The sequence below is a fragment of the Salvelinus fontinalis genome, chromosome 30 (assembly GCF_029448725.1).
Source record: "Salvelinus fontinalis isolate EN_2023a chromosome 30, ASM2944872v1, whole genome shotgun sequence".
In the NCBI taxonomy this organism is placed as follows: Eukaryota; Metazoa; Chordata; class Actinopteri; order Salmoniformes; family Salmonidae; genus Salvelinus; species Salvelinus fontinalis.
The window spans coordinates 7,361,757-7,386,926 of NC_074694.1; the positions used below are offsets into that span (position 1 = coordinate 7,361,757).

General features: G+C 49.1%; 1 long non-coding RNA gene across 1 annotated transcript; it reads left to right on the plus strand.

Moving 5' to 3' along the window:
* Positions 1–8,623: 8,623 nt before the first annotated feature.
* On the plus strand, positions 8,624–10,327 carry LOC129828472 (uncharacterized). Its single transcript, XR_008755245.1, has 3 exons — positions 8,624–9,393; positions 9,555–9,633; positions 9,736–10,327. It is a non-coding gene; the product is annotated as an uncharacterized LOC129828472 (long non-coding RNA).
* The last annotated feature ends 14,843 nt before the right edge of the window (positions 10,328–25,170 follow it).

A 25,170-nucleotide genomic window follows, 5' to 3' on the forward strand; every position in this document is an offset into this window, starting at 1 on the left:
TTACTGGATGGCAGTACTACTGTTACTGGATGACAGTACTACTGTTACTGGATGGCAGTACTGTTACTGGATGGCAGTACTGTTACTGGATGGCAGTACTACTGTTACTGGATGGCAGTACTACTGTTACTGGATGACAGTACTACTGTTACTGGATGGCAGTACTGTTACTGGATGGCAGTACTGTTACTGGATGGCAGTACTACTGTTACTGGATGGCAGTACTACTGTTACCGGATGGCAGTAGTACTGTTACCGGATGACAGTACTGTTACCGGATGGCAGTACTACTGTTACTGGATGGCAGTACTACTGTTACTGGATGGCAGTACTACTGTTACTGGATGACAGTACTACTGTTACTGGATGGCAGTACTACTGTTACTGGATGGCAGTACTACTGTTACCGGATGGCAGTACTACTGTTACTGGATGGCAGTACTACTGTTACTGGATGGCAGTACTACTGTTACTGGATGGCAGTACTACTGTTACTGGATGGCAGTACTGTTACTGGATGGCAGTACTGTTACTGGATGGCAGTACTACTGTTACTGGATGGCAGTACTACTGTTACTGGATGGCAGTACTACTGTTACTGGATGACAGTACTGTTACTGGATGGCAGTACTACTGTTACTGGATGGCAGTACTACTGTTACTGGATGACAGTACTACTGTTACTGGATGGCAGTACTACTGTTACTGGATGGCAGTACTACTGTTACTGGATGCAGTACTGTTACTGGATGGCAGTACTACTGTTACTGGATGGCAGTACTACTGTTACTGGATGGCAGTACTACTGTTACTGGATGGCAGTACTACTGTTACCGGATGGCAGTACTACTGTTACCGGATGGCAGTACTACTGTTACTGGATGGCAGTACTACTGTTACTGGATGACAGTACTACTGTTACTGGATGGCAGTACTGTTACTGGATGGCAGTACTACTGTTACTGGATGGCAGTACTACTGTTACTGGATGGCAGTACTACTGTTACTGGATGGCAGTACTACTGTTACTGGATGGCAGTACTACTGTTACTGGATGGCAGTACTGTTACTGGATGGCAGTACTACTGTTACTGGATGGCAGTACTGTTACTGGATGGCAGTACTACTGTTACCGGATGGCAGTACTACTGTTACTGGATGGCAGTACTACTGTTACTGGATGACAGTACTACTGTTACTGGATGGCAGTACTGTTACTGGATGGCAGTACTACTGTTACTGGATGGCAGTACTGTTACTGGATGGCAGTACTACTGTTACTGGATGGCAGTACTGTTACTGGATGGCAGTACTACTGTTACTGGATGGCAGTACTACTGTTACTGGATGGCAGTACTACTGTTACCGGATGGCAGTACTACTGTTACCGGATGGCAGTACTACTGTTACCGGATGGCAGTACTACTGTTACCGGATGGCAGTACTACTGTTACTGGATGACAGTACTACTGTTACTGGATGGCAGTACTACTGTTACTGGATGTCAGTACTACTGTTACTGGATGGCAGTACTACTGTTACTGGATGACAGTACTGTTACTGGATGGCAGTACTACTGTTACTGGATGGCAGTACTACTGTTACTGGATGGCAGTACTACTGTTACCGGATGGCAGTACTGTTACTGGATGGCAGTACTACTGTTACTGGATGTCAGTACTACTGTTACTGGATGACAGTACTACTGTTACTGGATGACAGTACTACTGTTACTGGATGGCAGTACTACTGTTACCGGATGGCAGTACTACTGTTACTGGATGGCAGTACTACTGTTACCGGATGGCAGTACTACTGTTACCGGATGGCAGTACTACTGTTACTGGATGACAGTACTACTGTTACCGGATGGCAGTACTACTGTTACTGGATGGCAGTACTACTGTTACCGGATGGCAGTACTACTGTTACCGGATGGCAGTACTACTGTTACTGGATGACAGTACTACTGTTACCGGATGGCAGTACTACTGTTACCGGATGGCAGTACTACTGTTACTGGATGGCAGTACTACTGTTACCGGATGGCAGTACTACTGTTACTGGATGGCAGTACTACTGTTACCGGATGGCAGTACTACTGTTACCGGATGGCAGTACTACTGTTACTGGATGGCAGTACTACTGTTACTGGATGGCAGTACTACTGTTACCGGATGGCAGTACTACTGTTACTGGATGGCAGTACTACTGTTACCGGATGGCAGTACTACTGTTACCGGATGGCAGTACTACTGTTACTGGATGACAGTACTACTGTTACCGGATGGCAGTACTACTGTTACTGGATGGCAGTACTACTGTTACTGGATGGCAGTACTACTGTTACTGGATGGCAGTACTGTTACTGGATGGCAGTACTACTGTTACTGGATGGCAGTACTACTGTTACTGGATGGCAGTACTACTGTTACCGGATGACAGTACTACTGTTACCGGATGGCAGTACTACTGTTACTGGATGACAGTACTACTGTTACCGGATGGCAGTACTGTTACTGGATGGCAGTACTACTGTTACTGGATGGCAGTACTGTATTGGCTAGTGCTTTCTCCAATATGTTCTTCTATATTGCATTACATTGCATGTCGATGCCATTTATCTTTCTATATTTATTTTTATTTTATATATTTTTTAAATGCTTGTAAGATTCTTTGACACGTTTTCTCTTCCTTTGAAATTCTTATAGGACAGAACATGGAGACAATGCAAGTGGGATCAAGACGAAGGAACGGACATGTTGTAGGACAGTTGCATTTGACATGTACATTTAACTATCGTAACAGTCAATACAACCTGAAATCTATTAGCATACACATGTCATTCAAAGGGCAGTGTCTTTGGTGAGTTGGTGGGTCATTTCATGGGTATTAAGGTAATTGTCTGGTGATTGGGACACACTGACTAGCATCCACATAATACAGCATGTTGGGCAGCTGGTATTTGTGTGGAAAGCTGATGACTCCCTCCAGTTTCAACAGCCATGTACACGTCTAGGTGGTTGAGTACAGTCTCCAGGGGGCAGCCGTGATGCCTGGGGAGGACCTGTCGTGGTCTGGTTAAGGACAGTCTCCAGGGGGGAGCCGTGATGCCTGGGGAGGACCTGTCGTGGTCTGGTAGAGGACAGTCTCCAGGGGGCAGCCGTGATGCCTGGGGAGGACCTGTCGTGGTCTGGTTAAGGACAGTCTCCAGGGGGCAGCCGTGATGCCTGGGGAGGACCTGTCGTGGTCTGGTAGAGGACAGTCTCCAGGGGGAAGCCGTGATGCCTGGGGAGGACCTGTCGTGGTCTGGTTGAGGACAGTCTCCAGGGGGCAGCCGTGATGCCTGGGGAGGACCTGTCGTGGTGTGGTTGAGGACAGTTTCCAGGGGGGAGCCGTGATGCCTGGGGAGGACCTGTCGTGGTCTGGTTAAGGACATTCTCCAGGGGGAGCCGTGATGCCTGGGGAGGACCTGTCGTGGTCTGGTTAAGGACAGTCTCCAGGGGGGAGCCGTGATGCCTGGGGAGGACCTGTCGTGGTCTGGTAGAGGACAGTCTCCAGGGGGGAGCCGTGATGCCTGGGGAGGACCTGTCGTGGTCTGGTAGAGGACAGTCTCCAGGGGGCAGCCGTGATGCCTGGGGAGGACCTGTCGTGGTCTGGTTGAGGACAGTCTCCAGGGGGGAGCCGTGATGCCTGGGGAGGACCTGTCGTGGTCTGGTAGAGGACAGTCTCCAGGGGGCAGCCGTGATGCCTGGGGAGGACCTGTCGTGGTCTGGTAGAGGACAGTCTCCAGGGGGAGCCGTGATGCCTGGGGAGGACCTGTCGTGGTCTGGTAGAGGACAGTCTCCAGGGGGGAGCCGTGATGCCTGGGGAGGACCTGTCATGGTCTGGTTAAGGACAGTCTCCAGGGGGCAGCCGTGATGCCTGGGGAGGACCTGTCGTGGTCTGGTAGAGGACAGTCTCCAGGGGGCAGCCGTGATGCCTGGGGAGGACCTGTCGTGGTCTGGTTGAGGACAGTCTCCAGGGGGGAGCCGTGATAACTGGGGAGGACCTGTCGTGGTCTGGTAGAGGACAGTCTCCAGGGGGGAGCCGTGATGCCTGGGGAGGACCTGTCGTGGTCTGGTAGAGGACAGTCTCCAGGGGGCAGCCGTGATGCCTGGGGAGGACCTGTCGTGGTCTGGTTGATGACAGTCTCCAGGGGTAAGTCGTGATGCCTGGGGAGGACCTGTCGTGGTCTGGTTAAGGACAGTCTCCAGGGGGCAGCCGTGATGCCTGGGGAGGACCTGTCGTGGTCTGGTTGAGGACAGTCTCCAGGGGGCAGCCGTGATGCCTGGGGAGGACCTGTCGTGGTCTGGTAGAGGACAGTCTCCAGGGGGCAGCCGTGATGCCTGGGGAGGACCTGTCGTGGTCTGGTTAAGGACAGTCTCCAGGGGGGAGCCGTGATGCCTGGGGAGGACCTGTCGTGGTCTGGTAGAGGACAGTCTCCAGGGGGCAGCCGTGATGCCTGGGGAGGACCTGTCGTGGTCTGGTTGAGGACAGTCTCCAGGGGGGAGCCGTGATGCCTGGGGAGGACCTGTCGTGGTCTGGTAGAGGACAGTCTCCAGGGGGGAGCCGTGATGCCTGGGGAGGACCTGTCGTGGTCTGGTAGAGGACAGTCTCCAGGGGGCAGCCGTGATGCCTGGGGAGGACCTGTCGTGGTCTGGTTGAGGACAGTCTCCAGGGGTAAGTCGTGATGCCTGGGGAGGACCTGTCGTGGTCTGGTTAAGGACAGTCTCCAGGGGGCAGCCGTGATGCCTGGGGAGGCCCTGTCGTGGTCTGGTTGAGGACAGTCTCCAGGGGGCAACCGTGATGCCTGGGGAGGACCTGTCGTGGTCTGGTAGAGGACAGTCTCCAGGGGGGAGCCGTGATGCCTGGGGAGGACCTATCGTGGTCTGGTTAAGGACAGTCTCCAGGGGGCAGCCGTGATGCCTGTGGAGGACCTGTCGTGGTCTGGTTGAGGACAGTCTCCAGGGGGGAGCCGTGATGCCTGGGGAGGACCTGTCGTGGTCTGGTAGAGGACAGTCTCCAGGGGGCAGCCGTGATGCCTGGGGAGGACCTGTCGTGGTCTGGTTGAGGACAGTCTCCAGGGGGAAGCCATGATGCCTGGGGAGGACCTGTCGTGGTCTGGTAGAGGACAGTCTCCAGGGGGGAGCCGTGATGCCTGGGGAGGACCTGTCGTGGTCTGGTTAAGGACATTCTCCAGGGGGAGCCGTGATGCCTGGGGAGGACCTGTCGTGGTCTGGTTAAGGACAGTCTCCAGGGGGGAGCCGTGATGCCTGGGGAGGACCTGTCGTGGTCTGGTAGAGGACAGTCTCCAGGGGGGAGCCGTGATGCCTGGGGAGGACCTGTCGTGGTCTGGTAGAGGACAGTCTCCAGGGGGCAGCCGTGATGCCTGGGGAGGACCTGTCGTGGTCTGGTTGAGGACAGTCTCCAGGGGGGAGCCGTGATGCCTGGGGAGGACCTGTCGTGGTCTGGTAGAGGACAGTCTCCAGGGGGCAGCCGTGATGCCTGGGGAGGACCTGTCGTGGTCTGGTAGAGGACAGTCTCCAGGGGGAGCCGTGATACCTGGGGAGGACCTGTCGTGGTCTGGTAGAGGACAGTCTCCAGGGGGGAGCCGTGATGCCTGGGGAGGACCTGTCCTGGTCTGGTTAAGGACAGTCTCCAGGGGGCAGCCGTGATGCCTGGGGAGGACCTGTCGTGGTCTGGTAGAGGACAGTCTCCAGGGGGCAGCCGTGATGCCTGGGGAGGACCTGTCGTGGTCTGGTTGAGGACAGTCTCCAGGGGGGAGCCGTGATGCCTGGGGAGGACCTGTCGTGGTCTGGTAGAGGACAGTCTCCAGGGGGGAGCCGTGATGCCTGGGGAGGACCTGTCGTGGTCTGGTAGAGGACAGTCTCCAGGGGGCAGCCGTGATGCCTGGGGAGGACCTGTCGTGGTCTGGTTGAGGACAGTCTCCAGGGGTAAGTCGTGATGCCTGGGGAGGACCTGTCGTGGTCTGGTTAAGGACAGTCTCCAGGGGGCAGCCGTGATGCCTGGGGAGGACCTGTCGTGGTCTGGTTGAGGACAGTCTCCAGGGGGCAGCCGTGATGCCTGGGGAGGACCTGTCGTGGTCTGGTAGAGGACAGTCTCCAGGGGGCAGCCGTGATGCCTGGGGAGGACCTGTCGTGGTCTGGTTAAGGACAGTCTCCAGGGGGGAGCCGTGATGCCTGGGGAGGACCTGTCGTGGTCTGGTAGAGGACAGTCTCCAGGGGGCAGCCGTGATGCCTGGGGAGGACCTGTCGTGGTCTGGTTGAGGACAGTCTCCAGGGGGGAGCCGTGATGCCTGGGGAGGACCTGTCGTGGTCTGGTAGAGGACAGTCTCCAGGGGGGAGCCGTCATGCCTGGGGAGGACCTGTCGTGGTCTGGTAGAGGACAGTCTCCAGGGGGCAGCCGTGATGCCTGGGGAGGACCTGTCGTGGTCTGGTTGAGGACAGTCTCCAGGGGTAAGTCGTGATGCCTGGGGAGGACCTGTCGTGGTCTGGTTAAGGACAGTCTCCAGGGGGCAGCCGTGATGCCTGGGGAGGACCTGTCGTGGTCTGGTTGAGGACAGTCTCCAGGGGGCAGCCGTGATGCCTGGGGAGGACCTGTCGTGGTCTGGTAGAGGACAGTCTCCAGGGGGGAGCCGTGATGCCTGGGGAGGACCTATCGTGGTCTGGTTAAGGACAGTCTCCAGGGGGCAGCCGTGATGCCTGTGGAGGACCTGTCGTGGTCTGGTTGAGGACAGTCTCCAGGGGGGAGCCGTGATGCCTGGGGAGGACCTGTCGTGGTCTGGTAGAGGACAGTCTCCAGGGGGCAGCCGTGATGCCTGGGGAGGACCTGTCGTGGTCTGGTTGAGGACAGTCTCCAGGGGGAAGCCATGATGCCTGGGGAGGACCTGTCGTGGTCTGGTAGAGGACAGTCTCCAGGGGGGAGCCGTGATGCCTGGGGAGGACCTGTCGTGGTCTGGTAGAGGACAGTCTCCAGGGGGGAGCCGTGATGCCTGGGGAGGACCTGTCGTGGTCTGGTAGAGGACAGTCTCCAGGGGGGAGCCGTGATGCCTGGGGAGGACCTGTCGTGGTCTGGTAGAGGACAGTCTCCAGGGGGCAGCCGTGATGCCTGGGGAGGACCTGTCGTGGTCTGGTAGAGGACAGTCTCCAGGGGGAAGCCGTGATGCCTGGGGAGGACCTGTCGTGGTCTGGTTAAGGACAGTCTCCAGGGGGAAGCCGTGATGCCTGGGGAGGACCTGTCGTGGTCTGGTAGAGGACAGTCTCCAGGGGGGAGCCGTGATGCCTGGGGAGGACCTGTCGTGGTCTGGTAGAGGACAGTCTCCAGGGGGTAGCCGTGATGCCTGGGGAGGACCTGTCGTGGTCTGGTAGAGGACAGTCTCCAGGGGGGAGCCGTGATGCCTGGGGAGGACCTGTCGTGGTCTGGTAGAGGACAGTCTCCAGGGGGGAGCCGTGATGCCTGGGGAGGACCTGTCGTGGTCTGGTAGAGGACAGTCTCCAGGGGGAAGCCGTGATGCCTGGGGAGGACCTGTCGTGGTCTGGTAGAGGACAGTCTCCAGGGGGGAGCCGTGATGCCTGGGGAGGACCTGTCGTGGTCTGGTAGAGGACAGTCTCCAGGGGGGAGCCGTGATGCCTGGGGAGGACCTGTCGTGGTCTGGTAGAGGACAGTCTCCAGGGGGGAGCCGTGATGCCTGGGGAGGACCTGTCGTGGTCTGGTTAAGGACAGTCTCCAGGGGGCAGCCGTGATGCCTAGGGAGGACCTGTCGTGGTCTGGTAGAGGACAGTCTCCAGGGGGCAGCCGTGATGCCTGGGGAGGACCTGTCGTGGTCTGGTTAAGGACAGTCTCCAGGGGGAGCCGTGATGCCTGGGGAGGACCTGTCGTGGTCTGGTAGAGGACAGTCTCCAGGGGGCAGCCGTGATGCCTGGGGAGGACCTGTCGTGGTCTGGTTAAGGACAGTCTCCAGGGGGAGCCGTGATGCCTGGGGAGGACCTGTCGTGGTCTGGTTAAGGACAGTCTCCAGGGGGGAGCCGTGATGCCTGGGGAGGACCTGTCGTGGTCTGGTAGAGGACAGTCTCCAGGGGGGAGCCGTGATGCCTGGGGAGGACCTGTCGTGGTCTGGTTGAGGACAGTCTCCAGGGGGCAGCCGTGATGCCTGGGGAGGACCTGTCGTGGTCTGGTTGAGGACAGTCTCCAGGGGGCAGCCGTGATGCCTGGGGAGGACCTGTCGTGGTCTGGTAGAGGACAGTCTCCAGGGGGCAGCCGTGATGCCTGGGGAGGACCTGTCGTGGTCTGGTAGAGGACAGTCTCCAGGGGGCAGCCGTGATGCCTGGGGAGGACCTGTTGTGGTCTGGTAGAGGACAGTATCCAGGGGGCAGCCATGATGCCTGGGGAGGACCTGTCGTGGTCTGGTTAAGGACAGTCTCCAGGGGGGAGCCGTGATGCCTGGGGAGGACCTGTCGTGGTCTGGTAGAGGACAGTCTCCAGGGGGGAGCCGTGATGCCTGGGGAGGACCTGTCGTGGTCTGGTAGAGGACAGTCTCCAGGGGGGAGCCGTGATGCCTGGGGAGGACCTGTCGTGGTCTGGTAGAGGACAGTCTCCAGGGGGCAGCCGTGATGCCTGGGGAGGACCTGTCGTGGTCTGGTAGAGGACAGTCTCCAGGGGGCAGCCGTGATGCCTGGGGAGGACCTGTCGTGGTCTGGTAGAGGACAGTCTCCAGGGGGGAGCCGTGATGCCTGGGGAGGACCTGTCGTGGTCTGGTAGAGGACAGTCTCCAGGGGGGAGCCGTGATGCCTGGGGAGGACCTGTCGTGGTCTGGTTAAGGACAGTCTCCAGGGGGAAGCCGTGATGCCTGGGGAGGACCTGTCGTGGTCTGGTTGAGGACAGTCTCCAGGGGGCAGCCGTGATGCCTGGGGAGGACCTGTCGTGGTCTGGTAGAGGACAGTCTCCAGGGGGGAGCCGTGATGCCTGGGGAGGACCTGCCGTGGTCTGGTTAAGGACAGTCTCCAGGGGGGAGCCGTGATGCCTGGGGAGAACCTGTCGTGGTCTGGTAGAGGACAGTCTCCAGGGGGGAGCCGTGATGCCTGGGGAGGACCTGCCGTGGTCTGGTTAAGGACAGTCTCCAGGGGGGAGCCGTGATGCCTGGGGAGGACCTGTCGTGGTCTGGTAGAGGACAGTCTCCAGGGGGCAGCCGTGATGCCTGGGGAGGACCTGTCGTGGTCTGGTTGAGGACAGTCTCCAGGGGGGAGCCGTGATGCCTGGGGAGGATCTGTCGTGGTCTGGACAGCTCGGTCCTGGGGGGACACTCACAATTCCTCTCCGGCGTTGGATTTGCAGGTGAATTTGTCTAAAATATGACTAAATTTGAGATGGAGTATTACGTCTTGTGTTTCAGAATTTAATGGCTACATTTCTCTAATATAGTCGATACATAGTACATAAAATATATATATTTTGTAATAAAATTAGCAAGTTTAGTAAGATCATTGCTTTACTAGGACTGGAGACCACAGCAGCGATCCACCTCTTGCCCAACCTCTTCAATGAGGACGGAGTGGCCTTTATGTCCGTGACAAGGTAAGCCTATGCACCAATCATCTGTTTCTTCATAAACATAAGTGTCATATAAAACTACAGCTGCAGCTGTGTATTAATCTTTTCTTACTTTTGTTGACACAGATTTCACCGCTCCCCATTTCTTTCCTGCGGAAATCCATTTCACCGTGAGAGTGAAATCACGCTGTTTTTTGAAGGGGAGAACATCCACACCCTAGAGGACGTCCCCATGAGACTTGGGGCTCTGCTAGGGCTGTATTTTTGTATTTTCAGTTACATTTCCCAAAAATGTCAGAAAAACACTTCTGTTGTTAAGTTACTGTGTTCTGGGGATAAGAGAAGTTGGGATGAAGTTACCAGGGCTGGTCGTAAAGATGGCAAACTTCCTAACATAACTAATTGGTTGTGGGCAAGTGGTTGTTGAACACACACACACTAAAGCAACAAAAAAAATGCATTCTGTATTTAGCATCAAGTCTACAATATTGTTAGTTTAATGATTTATTTTTTATGTCGTTTTTATTGTACATCATTATTTTATTCCCTAAAAAATTGTAATGAAAGCACTACACAAAGTAAATGTATTATTTATTATGGTCTGACATGTCTGCAAAAATGATGCAATTTTGTTATGTGTTTTGTTTGGTAAATTGTTTTGTAAACATTAATTCACATTTGTGGTGTCACTAAATAAACAATGCATTATTTAAATCAATATTATCAATATTATTATTATAATGGAGGGAGGGTGGACAGGGAGTTTAATAAATTAACCCCAAAAGGTTCTTTGAGGAACAATTGTAAGGGGTTCTTCTAAGAACATATAGGGGTTCTTCTAAGAACATATAGGGGTTCTTCTAAGAACATATAGGGGTTCTTCTAAGAACATATAGGGGTTCTTCTAAGAACATATAGGGGTTCTTCTAAGAACATATAGGGGTTCTTCTAAGAACATATAGGGGTTCTTCTAAGAACGTATAGGGGTTCTTCTAAGAACGTATAGGGGTTCTTCTAAGAACGTATAGGGGTTCTTCTAAGAACGTATAGGGGTTCTTCTAAGAACGTATAGGGGTTCTTCTAAGAACGTATAGGGGTTCTTCTAAGAACATATAGGGGTTCTTCTAAGAACATATAGGGGTTCTTCTAAGAACGTATAGGGGTTCTTCTAAGAACATATAGGGGTTCTTCTAAGAACATATAGGGGTTCTTCTAAGAACATATAGGGGTTCTTCTAAGAACATATAGGGGTTCTTCTAAGAACGTATAGGGGTTCTTCTAAGAACATATAGGGGTTCTTCTAAGAACATATAGGGGTTCTTCTAAGAACATATAGGGGTTCTTCTAAGAACATATAGGGGTTCTTCTAAGAACGTATAGGGGTTCTTCTAAGAACGTATAGGGGTTCTTCTAAGAACGTATAGGGGTTCTTCTAAGAACTAATAGGGGTTCTTCTAAGAACGTATAGGGGTTCTTCTAAGAACTTATAGGGGTTCTTCTAAGAACGTATAGGGGTTCTTCTAAGAACTAATAGGGGTTCTTCTAAGAACGTATAGGGGTTCTTCTAAGAACGTATAGGGGTTCTTCTAAGAACGTATAGGGGTTCTTCTAAGAACGTATAGGGGTTCTTCTAAGAACGTATAGGGGTTCTTCTAAGAACGTATAGGGGTTCTTCTAAGAACATATAGGGGTTCTTCTAAGAACTTATAGGGGTTCTTCTAAGAACGTATAGGGGTTCTTCTAAGAACTTATAGGGGTTCTTCTAAGAACGTATACGGGTTCTTCTAAGAACGTATAGGGGTTCTTCTAAGAACGTATAGGGGTTCTTCTAAGAACATATAGGGGTTCTTCTAAGAACATATAGGGGTTCTTCTAAGAACGTATAGGGGTTCTTCTAAGAACATATAGGGGTTCTTCTAAGAACATATAGGGGTTCTTCTAAGAACGTATAGGGGTTCTTCTAAGAACATATAGGGGTTCTTCTAAGAACATATAGGGGTTCTTCTAAGAACATATAGGGGTTCTTCTAAGAACATATAGGGGTTCTTCTAAGAACGTATAGGGGTTCTTCTAAGAACATATAGGGGTTCTTCTAAGAACATATAGGGGTTCTTCTAAGAAAATATAGGGGTTCTTCTAAGAACATATAGGGGTTCTTCTAAGAACGTATAGGGGTTCTTCTAAGAACGTATAGGGGTTCTTCTAAGAACTTATAGGGGTTCTTCTAAGAACGTATAGGGGTTCTTCTAAGAACTAATAGGGGTTCTTCTAAGAACGTATAGGGGTTCTTCTAAGAACGTATAGGGGTTCTTCTAAGAACGTATAGGGGTTCTTCTAAGAACGTATAGGGGTTCTTCTAAGAACGTATAGGGGTTCTTCTAAGAACGTATAGGGGTTCTTCTAAGAACATATAGGGGTTCTTCTAAGAACTTATAGGGGTTCTTCTAAGAACGTATAGGGGTTCTTCTAAGAACTTATAGGGGTTCTTCTAAGAACGTATACGGGTTCTTCTAAGAACGTATAGGGGTTCTTCTAAGAACTTATAGGGGTTCTTCTAAGAACTTATAGGGGTTCTTCTAAGAACTTATAGAGGTTCCCCCACAGTTTAAATTTGAAGAACCCATAAAGGATGCTCCAGGTACCTTTACTGTTTAGAGTGTAGGTGAACACATGATCTCTGCATGTGTAGTTCCCACCGTGAAGCAAGGAGGAGGAGGTGTGATGGTGTGGGGGTGCTTTGCTGGTGACACTGTCAGCGATGTATTTAGAATTCAAGGCACACTTACCAGCATGGCTACCACAGCATTATGCAGTGATACACCATCCCATCTGGTTGGCACTTAGTGGGACTATCATTTGGTTTTCAGCAGGACAATGACCCAATATACCTCCAGGCTTTGTAAGGGCTATTTGATCACGAAGGAGAGTGATGAAGTGCTGCATCAGATGACATGGCCGCCACAATGACCCGACCTCAACCCAATTTAGATGGTTTGGGGTGAGTTGGACCGCATGGTGAAGTAAATGCAGCCTACAAGTGGTCAGCATATGTGAGAACTCCTTCAAAGACTGTTGGAAAAGCATTCCAGGTGAAGCTGGTTGAGAGAATGCCAAGAGTGTGCAAAGTTGCCATCAAGGCAAAGGGTGGCTACTTTGAAGAATCTAAAATATAAAATTTATTTTGATTTGTTTAACACTTTTTTGATTCTACATGATTCCATATGATGAAATTTCATAGTGTTGATGTCTTCACTATTATTCTACAATGTAGAAAATAGTAAAACAATAAAGAAAAACACTTGAATGAGTAGGTGTGTCCAAACTTTTGACTGGTACTGTAACTCCCATCATTCCTCCCTGTGTGCATGTGCGTGTACAGCCGCTTACCGTCCGTACACTACAATATGCAGAAAGTCAACACGGCCTGTTCACCCCGCTGTACAGGTGCATCAAAACTGTCTGTGCAAAGCTGCTGGATATTGGCGAGAACTGGAACACGCTGTCGTAGACGTCAATCCAGAGCATCCCAAACATGATCAATGGGTGACATGTCTGGTGACTATTAAAACCTACCCAAAACCAGAATCTGTGGATAGATGGCAGCATTCACGCAAAGCTGAAAGAACGAACCGCTGCATTTAACCACGGGTGACTGGTTATATGGTCGAATACAGTCTAGCTGTTCCCTCCCTAACGCAATCAAACAGGCAAAACATCAGTACAGAGACAACGTGGAGTTGCAATTCAACGGCTCAGACACAAGATGTATGTGGCAGGGTCTACAGACAATCACGGACTACAAAGGGAAAACCTCTATCTGACGAGCTGATCACAACAGTGACCTCTATCTGACCAGCTGATTATAACAGTGACCTCTATGTGACCAGCTGGTAATAACTGTGACCTCTATCTGACCAGCTGGTAATAACTGTGACCTCTATCTGACCAGCTGATCATAACAGTGACCTCTGTATTATGTGCTATATTAAGATCCTACTGGTCATAGTTAAGACCTCATTATAACCTGGTAATGACCACCTGACTACAGCTTATAAGCAATATATATATATTAGTAAAAAGTATTGAGGAGGAAAAGTTGGATAATGAAAACATTGTTCATTACATGTGTATTTGTTTCCATAGGTACTAAATTAATATACATTTAAAAAAAGATCAAGCGATGGCAAAAACAAATGTACATCACACATTTCTGCACATCTGCATCGGCTAATTGTTTTATAATTCACAGAAATGAGATGCATAGAAAGACTGGGACACAGTGCATTTGGAAAGTATTCAGACTCCTTGACTTTTTCCGCATTTTGTACGTTACAGCTTTTCCCTCATCAATCTACACATATTACCCCATAATGACAAACCAAAAACTGTTTTTTTAGGAATTTTTGCTAATTATTTAAAAATAAAAAACTGAAATATCACATTTTCGGATGAATTCAGACCCTTTACTCAGTACTTTGTTGAAGCACCTTTGGCAGCGATTACAGCCTCAAGTCTTCTTGGGTTTGACGCTACAAGCTTGGCACACCTGTATTTGGGGAGTTTGTCCCATTCTTCTCTGCAGATCCTCTCAAGCTCTGTCAGGTTGGATGGGGAGCGTCGCTGCACAGCTATTTTCAGATCTCTCCAGAGATGTTCGATCGGGTTCAAGTCTGGGCTCTGGCAGGGCCACTCAAGGACATTCAGAGACTGGTCCCGAAGCCACTCTGCCTTGTATTGGCTGTGTGCTTAGGGTCGTTGTCCTGTTGGAAGGTGAACCTTCGCCCCAGTCTGAGGTCCTGAGCGCTCTGGAGCAGGTTTTCATCAAGGATCTCTCTGTACTTTGCTCCGTTCATCTTTCCCTCGATCCTGACTAGTCTCCCAGTCCCTGCCGCTGAAAAACATCCCCACAGCATGATGCTGCCACCACCATGCTTCACCGTAGGGATGGTGCCAGGTTTCCTCCAGATGTGACACTTGGTATTCAGGCCAAAGAGTTCAATCTTGGTTTCATCAGACCGGAGAATCTTGTTTCTCATGGTCTGAGAGTCTTTAGGTGCCTTTTGGCAAACTCCAAGCGGGCTGTCATTTTCCTTTTCCCTGAGGAATGGCTTCCGTCTGGCCACTCTACCATAAAGTCCTGATTGGTGGAGCGCTGCAGAGATGGTTGTCCTTCTGAAAGGTTCTCCCATCTCCACAGAGGAACTCTGAAGCTCTGTCAGAGTTACCATCAGGTTCTTGGTCAACTCCCTGACCAAGTCACTTCTTCCCTGATTGCTCAGTTTGGTCGGGCGGCCAGCTCTAGGAAGAGTCTTGGTGTTTCCAAACTTCTTCCATTATATGATGTGTACTTGTGGACCTTCAATGCTGCAGACATGTTTTGGTTCTCTTCCCCAACACATTCCAGCCTCGGAACTCACCGGACAAATCCTTTCACCTCATATGGTTTGGTTTTTGCTCTGACAAGCACTGTCAACTGTGGCCCTATTAAAGGGTCTGAATACTTATGTAAAAAAGGTATTTCTGTTTTTATTTTGTATAACTTTACAAAAACTTGTTTCGCTTTGTTATAATGGGCATTGTGTGTATATTGATGATGATTTTTATTTTATTTAATCCACTTCAGAATAGTAATATCTGGAGTGTAGTGGTGTGATGGGTCATATCTGGAGTGTAGTGGTGTGATGGGTCATATCTGTAGTGGAGTGATGGGTCATATCTGGAGTGTAGTGATGTGATGGGTCATTTGCTTTCACCCAGTTCAATGTAACAGTAATAGGTTTAGGTTACTGTCATTCATATTCACCCAGTTCAATGTAACAGTGATAGGTTTAGGTTACTGTCATTCATATTCACCCAGTTCAATGTAACAGTAATAGGTTTAGGTTACTGTCATTCATATTCACCCAGTTCAATGTAACAGTGATAGGTTTAGGTTACTGTCATTCATATTCACCCAGCTCAATGTAACAGTGATAGGTTTAGGTTACTGTCATTCATATTCACCCAGTTCAATGTAACAGTGACAGGTTTAGGTTACTGTCATTCATATTCACCCAGTTCAATGTAACAGTGATAGGTTTAGGTTACTGTCATTCATATTCACCCAGTTCAATGTAACAGTGATAGGTTTAGGTTACTGTCATTCCACACCCTTGCCTGCATCTGGCTGATATATATTTCAACAGTATCGGCGGAATGAATACACCCCTGACCACGCGTAAAGAGAGTTCATGACATATCCGTCTCTTGTGGACTTCAACGCTCAACAATTCAGCTGTATGAGACCAGGACAAACAACCTTTTCATGTCAACCCGCTACATACAGCCCACATCGTTGTCAACATATTAGCTAAAGTAACATCCTAGTCAACATAGCTAATAGAACTAATGGGTTAGTAAACCTCCTGACAGGCTGACTGACCCCCTGCAACAAACACTATTCTAAAGCCTTGAGGAAACATGTCTTTACCTCCTGACAGGCTGACTGACCCCCTGCAACAAACACTATTCTAAAGCCTTGAGGAAACATGTCTTTACCTCCTGATAGGCTGACTGACCCCCTGCAACAAACACTATTCTAAAGCCTTGAGGAAACATGCCTTTACCTCCTGATAGGCTGACTGACCCCCTGCAACAAACACTATTCTAAAGCCTTGAGGAAACATGTCTTTACCTCCTGATAGGCTGGCTGGCTGACCCCTTGCAACAAACACTATTCTAAAGCCTTGAGGAAACATGTCTTTACCTCCTGATAGGCTGACTGACCCCCTGCAACAAACACTATTATAAAGCCTTGAGGAAACATGCCTTTACCTCCTGATAGGCTGGCTGGCTGACTGACCCCCTGCAACAAACTCTATTCTAAAGCCTTCAGGCAACGTGGGCTATCATCATCATCGTTATTCCAATGTAGGCTGTCATCGTCTTCATCATCAATGATACAATGTATGGATTAAGAATGTAACCACCATAGGTAACCACCATAGGTAACCAGTAACCACCATAGGTAACCAGTAACCACCATAGGTAACCAGTAACCACCATAGGTAACCACCATAGGTAACCAGTAACCACCATAGGTAACCAGTAACCACCATAGGTAACCAGTAACCACCATAGGTAACCACCATAGGTAACCAGTAAACACCGTAGGTAACCACCATAGGTAACCAGTAACCACCGTAGGTAACCAGTAACCCCCGTAGGTAACCACCATAGGTAACCAGTAACCACCATAGGTAACCAGTAACCACCATAGGTAACCAGTAACCACCATAGGTAACCAGTAACCACCGTAGGTAACCACCATAGGTAACCAGTAACCACCATAGGTAACCAGTAACCACCGTAGGTAACCAGTAACCACCATAGGTAACCACCATAGGTAACCAGTTACCAACATAGGTAACCAGTAACCACCGTAGGTAAGCAGTAACCACCATAGTTAACCACCATAGGTAACCAGTAACCACCGTAGGTAACCAGTAACCACCATAGGTAACCACCATAGGTAACCAGTAACCACCATAGGTAACCAGTAACCACCGTAGGTAACCAGTAACCACCATAGGTAACCAGTAACCACCATAGGTAACCAGTAACCACCATAGGTAACCAGTAACCACCGTAGGTAACCACCATAGGTAACCAGTAACCAACATAGGTAACCAGTAACCTCCGTAGGTAACCAGTAACCACCGTAGGTAACCAGAAACCACCATAGTTAACCACCATAGGTAACCAGTAACCACCGTAGGTAACCAGTAACCACCATAGGTAACCACCATAGGTAACCAGTAACCACCATAGGTAACCAGTAACCACCGTAGGTAACCAGTAACCACCATAGGTAACCAGTAACCACCATAGGTAACCAGTAACCACCGTAGGTAACCAGTAACCACCATAGTTAACCACCATAGGTAACCAGTAACCACCGTAGGTAACCAGTAACCACCATAGGTAACCACCATAGGTAACCAGTAACCACCATAGGTAACCAGTAACCACCGTAGGTAACCAGTAACCACCATAGGTAACCAGTAACCACCATAGGTAACCAGTAACCACCATAGGTAACCAGTAACCACCATAGGTAACCACCATAGGTAACCAGTAAACACCGTAGGTAACCAGTAACCACCATAGGTAACCAGTAACCACCGTAGGTAACCACCGTAGGTAACCAGTAACCACCATAGGTAACCAGTAACCACCATAGGTAACCAGTAACCACCATAGTTAACCACCATAGGTAACCAGTAACCACCATAGGTAACCAGTAACCACCGTAGGTAACCAGTAACCACCATAGGTAACCAGTAACCACCGTAGGTAACCAGTAACCACCGTAGGTAACCAGTAACCACCGTAGGTAACCAGTAACCACCATAGGTAACCAGTAACCACCATAGGTAACCAGTAACCACCATAGGTAACCAGTAACCACCATAGGTAACCAGTAACCACCTTAGGTAACCAGTAACCACCGTAGGTAACCAGTAACCACCGTAGGTAACCAGTAACCACCGTAGGTAACCAGTAACCACCATAGGTAACCAGTAACCACCATAGGTAACCAGTAACCACCGTAGGTAACCAGTAACCACCGTAGGTAACCACCATAGGTAACCAGTAACCACCATAGGTAACCAGTAACCACCATAGGTAACCAGTAACCACCATAGGTAACCACCATAGGTAACCAGTAACCACCATAGGTAACCACCATAGGTAACCAGTAACCACCATAGGTAACCAGTAACCACCATAGGTAACCAGTAACCACCATAGGTAACCACCATAGGTAACCAGTAACCACCATAGGAAACCACCATAGGTAACCAGTAACCACCATAGGTAACCAGTAACCAACGTAGGTAACCAGTAACCACCGTAGGTAACCAGTAACCACCATAGGTAACCAGTAACCACCATAGGTAACCAGTAACCACCGTAGGTAACCACCATAGGTAACCAGTAACGACCATAGGTAACCAGTAACCACCATAGTTAACCACCATAGGTAACCAGTAACCACCATAGGTAACCACCATAGGTAACCACCATAGGTAACCACCATAGGTAACCAGTAACCACCATAGGTAACCAGTAACCACCGTAGGTAACCAGTAACCACCGTAGGTAACCAGTAACCACCGTAGGTAACCACCATAGGTAACCAGTAACCACCATAGGTAACCAGTAACCACCATAGGTAACCAGTAACCACCATAGGTAACCAGTAACCACCATAGGTAACCAGTAACCACCGTAGGTAACCACCATAGGTAACCAGTAACCACCGTAGGTAACCACCATAGGTAACCAGTAACCACCGTAGGTAACCAGTAACCACCGTAGGTAACCAGTAACCACCGTAGGTAACCAGTAACCACCGTAGGTAACCAGCAACCACCGTAGGTAACCAGTAACCACCATAGGTAACCAGTAACCACCATAGGTAACCAGTAACCACCATAGGTAACCACCATAGGTAACCAGTAACCACCATAGGTAACCACCATAGGTAACCAGTAACCACCATAGGTAACCACCATAGGTAACCACCATAGGTAACCAGTAACCACCATAGGTAACCACCATAGGTAACCAGTAACCACCATAGGTAACCACCATAGGTAACCAGTAACCACCATAGGTAACCACCATAGGTAACCACCATAGGTAACCAGTAACCACCATAGGTAACCAGTAACCACCATAGGTAACCAGTAACCACCATAGGTAACCAGTAACCACCATAGGTAACTAGTAACCACCATAGATAACCACCATAGGTAACCAGTAACCACCATAGGTAACCAGTAACCACCGTAGGTAACCAGTAACCACCATAGGTAACCAGTAACCACCATAGGTAACCAGTAACCACCATAGGTAACCAGTAACCACCGTAGGTAACCAGTAACCACCATAGGTAACCACCATAGGTAACCAGTAACCACCATAGGTAACCAGTAACCACCGTAGGTAACCAGTAACCACCATAGGTAACCACCATAGGTAACCAGTAACCACCGTAGGTAACCAGTAACCACCATAGGTAACCAGTAACCACCGTAGGTAACCACCATAGGTAACCAGTAACCACCATAGGTAACCACCATAGGTAACCAGTAACCACCATAGGTAACCAGTAACCACCATAGGTAACCAGTAACCACCATAGGTAACCAGTAACCACCATAGGTAACCAGTAACCACCGTAGGTAACCAGTAACCACCATAGGTAACCAGTAACCACGGTAGGTAACCAGTAACCACCATAGGTAACCAGTAACCACCATAGGTAACCACCATAGGTAACCAGTAACCACCATAGGTAACCACCGTAGGTAACCAGTAACCACCATAGGTAACCAGTAACCACCATAGGTAACCAGTAACCACCATAGGTAACCAGTAACCACCATAGGTAACCACCGTAGGTAACCAGTAACCACCATAGGTAACCAGTAACCACCATAGGTAACCAGCAACCACCATAGGTAACCAGTAACCCCCATAGGTAACCACCATAGGTAATCAGTAACCACCATAGGTAACCACCATAGGTAACCAGTAACCACCATAGGTAACCAGTAACCACCATAGGTAACCAGTAACCACCATAGGTAACCACCATAGGTAACCAGTAACCACCATAGGTAACCACCATAGGTAACCAGTAACCACCATAGGTAACCAGTAACCACCATAGGTAACCAGTAACCACCATAGGAAACCAGTAACCACCATAGGTAACCAGTAACCACCATAGGTAACCACCATAGGTAACCAGTAACCACCATAGGTAACCACCATAGGTAACCAGTAACCACCATAGGTAACCACCATAGGTAACCAGTAACCACCATAGGTAACCAGTAACCACCATAGGTAACCAGTAACCACCGTAGGTAACCAGTAACCACCATATGTAACCACCATAGGTAACCACCATAGGTAACCAGTAACCACCATAGGTAACCAGTAACCACCATAGGTAACCAGTAACCACCATATGGAACCAGTAACCACCATAGGTAACCAGTAACCACCGTAGGTAACCAGTAACCACCGTAGGTAACCAGTAACCACCATAGGTAACCAGTAACCACCATAGGTAACCAGTAACCACCATAGGTAACCAGTAACCACCGTAGGTAACCAGTAACCACCATAGGTAACCACCATAGGTAACCAGTAACCACCATAGGTAACCAGTAACCACCGTAGGTAACCAGTAACCACCATAGGTAACCACCATAGGTAACCAGTAACCACCATAGGCAACCAGTAACCACCATAGGTAACCAGTAACCACCGTAGGTAACCAGTAACCACCATAGGTAACCACCATAGGTAACCAGTAACCACCATAGGTAACCAGTAACCACCATATGTAACCAGTAACCACCATAGGTAACCACCATGGGTAACCAGTAACCACCATATGTAACCAGTAACCACCATAGGTAACCAGTAACCACCATAGGTAACCAGTAACCACCATAGGTAACCACCATAGGTAACCAGTAACCACCATAGGTAACCACCGTAGGTAACCAGTAACCACCATAGGTAACCAGTAACCACCGTAGGTAACCAGTAACCACCGTAGGTAACCAGTAACCACCGTAGGTAACCAGTAACCACCATAGGTAACCAGTAACCACCATAGGTAACCAGTAACCACCGTAGGTAACCACCATAGGTAACCAGTAACCACCATAGGTAACCACCGTAGGTAACCAGTAACCACCATAGGTAACCAGTAACCACCGTAGGTAACCAGTAACCACCGTAGGTAACCAGTAACCACCATAGGTAACCAGTAACCACCATAGGTAACCAGTAACCACCATAGGTAACCAGTAACCACCATAGGTAACCACCATAGGTAACCAGTAACCACCATAGGTAACCAGTAACCACCATAGGTAACCACCATAGGTAACCAGTAACCACCATAGGTAACCACCGTTAGTAACCAGTAACCACCATAGGTAACCACCGTTGGTAACCAGTAACCACCGTAGGTAACCAGTAACCACCGTAGGTAACCACCATAGGTAACCAGTAACCCCCATAGGTAACCAGTAACGACCATAGGTAACCAGTAACCACCATAGGTAACCACCATAGGTAACCAGTAACCACCATAGGTAACCAGTAACCACCATAGGTAACCACCATAGGTAACCAGTAACCACCATAGGTAACCAGTAACCACCATAGGTAACCACCATAGGTAAACACCGTAGGTAACCAATAACCACCATAGGTAACCACCATAGGTAACCACCATAGGTAACCAGTAACCACCATAGGTAACCACCATAGGTAACCACCATAGGTAACCACCATAGGTAACCAGTAACCACCATAGGTAACCAGTAACCACCATAGGTAACCAGTAACCACCGTAGGTAACCAGTAACCACCATAGGTAACCAGTAACCACCATAGGTAACCACCATAGGTAACCAGTAACCACCATAGGTAACCAGTAACCACCATAGGTAACCAGTAACCACCATAGGAAACCAGTAACCACCATAGGTAACCAGTAACCACCATAGGTAACCACCATAGGTAACCAGTAACCACCATAGGTAACCACCATAGGTAACCAGTAACCACCATAGGTAACCACCATAGGTAACCAGTAACCACCATAGGTAACCAGTAACCACCATAGGTAACCAGTAACCACCGTAGGTAACCAGTAACCACCATATGTAACCACCATAGGTAACCACCATAGGTAACCAGTAACCACCATAGGTAACCAGTAACCACCATAGGTAACCAGTAACCACCATATGGAACCAGTAACCACCATAGGTAACCAGTAACCACCGTAGGTAACCAGTAACCACCGTATGTAACCAGTAACCACCATAGGTAACCAGTAACCACCATAGGTAACCAGTAACCACCATAGGTAACCAGTAACCACCGTAGGTAACCAGTAACCACCATAGGTAACCACCATAGGTAACCAGTAACCACCATAGGTAACCAGTAACCACCGTAGGTAACCAGTAACCACCATAGGTAACCACCATAGGTAACCAGTAACCACCATAGGCAACCAGTAACCACCATAGGTAACCAGTAACCACCGTAGGTAACCAGTAACCACCATAGGTAACCACCATAGGTAACCAGTAACCACCATAGGTAACCAGTAACCACCATATGTAACCAGTAACCACCATAGGTAACCACCATGGGTAACCAGTTACCACCATATGTAACCAGTAACCACCATAGGTAACCAGTAACCACCATAGGTAACCAGTAACCACCATAGGTAACCACCATAGGTAACCAGTAACCACCATAGGTAACCACCGTAGGTAACCAGTAACCACCATAGGTAACCAGTAACCACCGTAGGTAACCAGTAACCACCGTAGGTAACCAGTAACCACCGTAGGTAACCAGTAACCACCATAGGTAACCAGTAACCACCATAGGTAACCAGTAACCACCGTAGGTAACCACCATAGGTAACCAGTAACCACCATAGGTAACCACCGTAGGTAACCAGTAACCACCATAGGTAACCAGTAACCACCGTAGGTAACCAGTAACCACCGTAGGTAACCAGTAACCACCATAGGTAACCAGTAACCACCATAGGTAACCAGTAACCACCATAGGTAACCAGTAACCACCATAGGTAACCACCATAGGTAACCAGTAACCACCATAGGTAACCAGTAACCACCATAGGTAACCACCATAGGTAACCAGTAACCACCATAGGTAACCACCGTTAGTAACCAGTAACCACCATAGGTAACCACCGTTGGTAACCAGTAACCACCGTAGGTAACCAGTAACCACCGTAGGTAACCACCATAGGTAACCAGTAACCCCCATAGGTAACCAGTAACGACCATAGGTAACCAGTAACCACCATAGGTAACCACCATAGGTAACCAGTAACCACCATAGGTAACCAGTAACCACCATAGGTAACCACCATAGGTAACCAGTAACCACCATAGGTAACCAGTAACCACCATAGGTAACCACCATAGGTAAACACCGTAGGTAACCAATAACCACCATAGGTAACCACCATAGGTAACCACCATAGGTAACCAGTAACCACCATAGGTAACCACCATAGGTAACCACCATAGGTAACCACCATAGGTAACCAGTAACCACCATAGGTAACCAGTAACCACCATAGGTAACCAGTAACCACCGTAGGTAACCAGTAACCACCATAGGTAACCAGTAACCACCATAGGTAACCAGTAACCACCATAGGTAACCACCATAGGTAACCAGTAACCACCATAGGTAACCAGTAACCACCATAGGTAACCAGTAACCACCGTAGGTAACCAGTAACCACCATAGGTAACCAGTAACCACCGTAGGTAACCAGTAACCACCATAGGTAACCAGTAACCACCGTAGGTAACCACCATAGGTAACCAGTAACCACCGTAGGTAACCAGTAACCACCATAGGTAACAAGTAACCACCATAGGTAACCAGTAACCACCATAGGTAACCAGTAACCACCGTAGGTAACCACCGTAGGTAACCAGTAACCACCATAGGTAACCAGTAACCACCATAGGTAACCAGTAACCACGGTAGGTAACCACCATAGGTAACCAGTAACCACCGTAGGTAACCAGTAACCACCATAGGTAACCAGTAACCACCATAGGTAACCAGTAACCACCGTAGGTAACCAGTAACCACCGTAGGTAACCAGTAACCACCATAGGTAACCAGTAACCACCATAGGTAACCAGTAACCACTGTAGGTAACCACCATAGGTAACCAGTAACCACCATAGGTAACCAGTAACCACCATAGGTAACCAGTAACCACCGTAGGTAACCAGTAACCACCATAGGTAACCAGTAACCACCGTAGGTAACCAGTAACCACCATAGGTAACCAGTAACCACCATAGGTAACCAGTAACCACCATAGGTAACCAGTAACCACCATAGGTAACCAGTAACCACCATAGGTAACCAGTAACCACCGTAGGTAACCAGTAACCACCGTAGGTAACCAGTAACCACCGTAGGTAACCAGTAACCACCATAGGTAACCAGTAACCACCATAGGTAACCAGTAACCACCATAGGTAACCAGTAACCACCATAGGTAACCAGTAACCACCATAGGTAACCACCATAAGTAACCAGTAACCACCATAGGTAACCAGTAACCACCGTAGGTAACCAGTAACCACCATAGGTAACCACCATAGGTAACCAGTAACCACCATAGGTAACCACCATAGGCAACCACCGTAGGTAACCAGTAACCACCATAGGTAACCAGTAACCACCATAGGTAACCACCATAGGTAACCAGTAACCACCATAGGTAACCACCATAGGTAACCACCATAGGTAACCAGTAACCACCATAGGTAACCAGTAACCACCATAGGTAACCAGTAACCACCATAGGTAACCACCATAGGTAACCAGTAACCACCGTAGGTAACCAGTAACCACCATAGGTAACCACCATAGGTAACCACCATAGGTAACCAG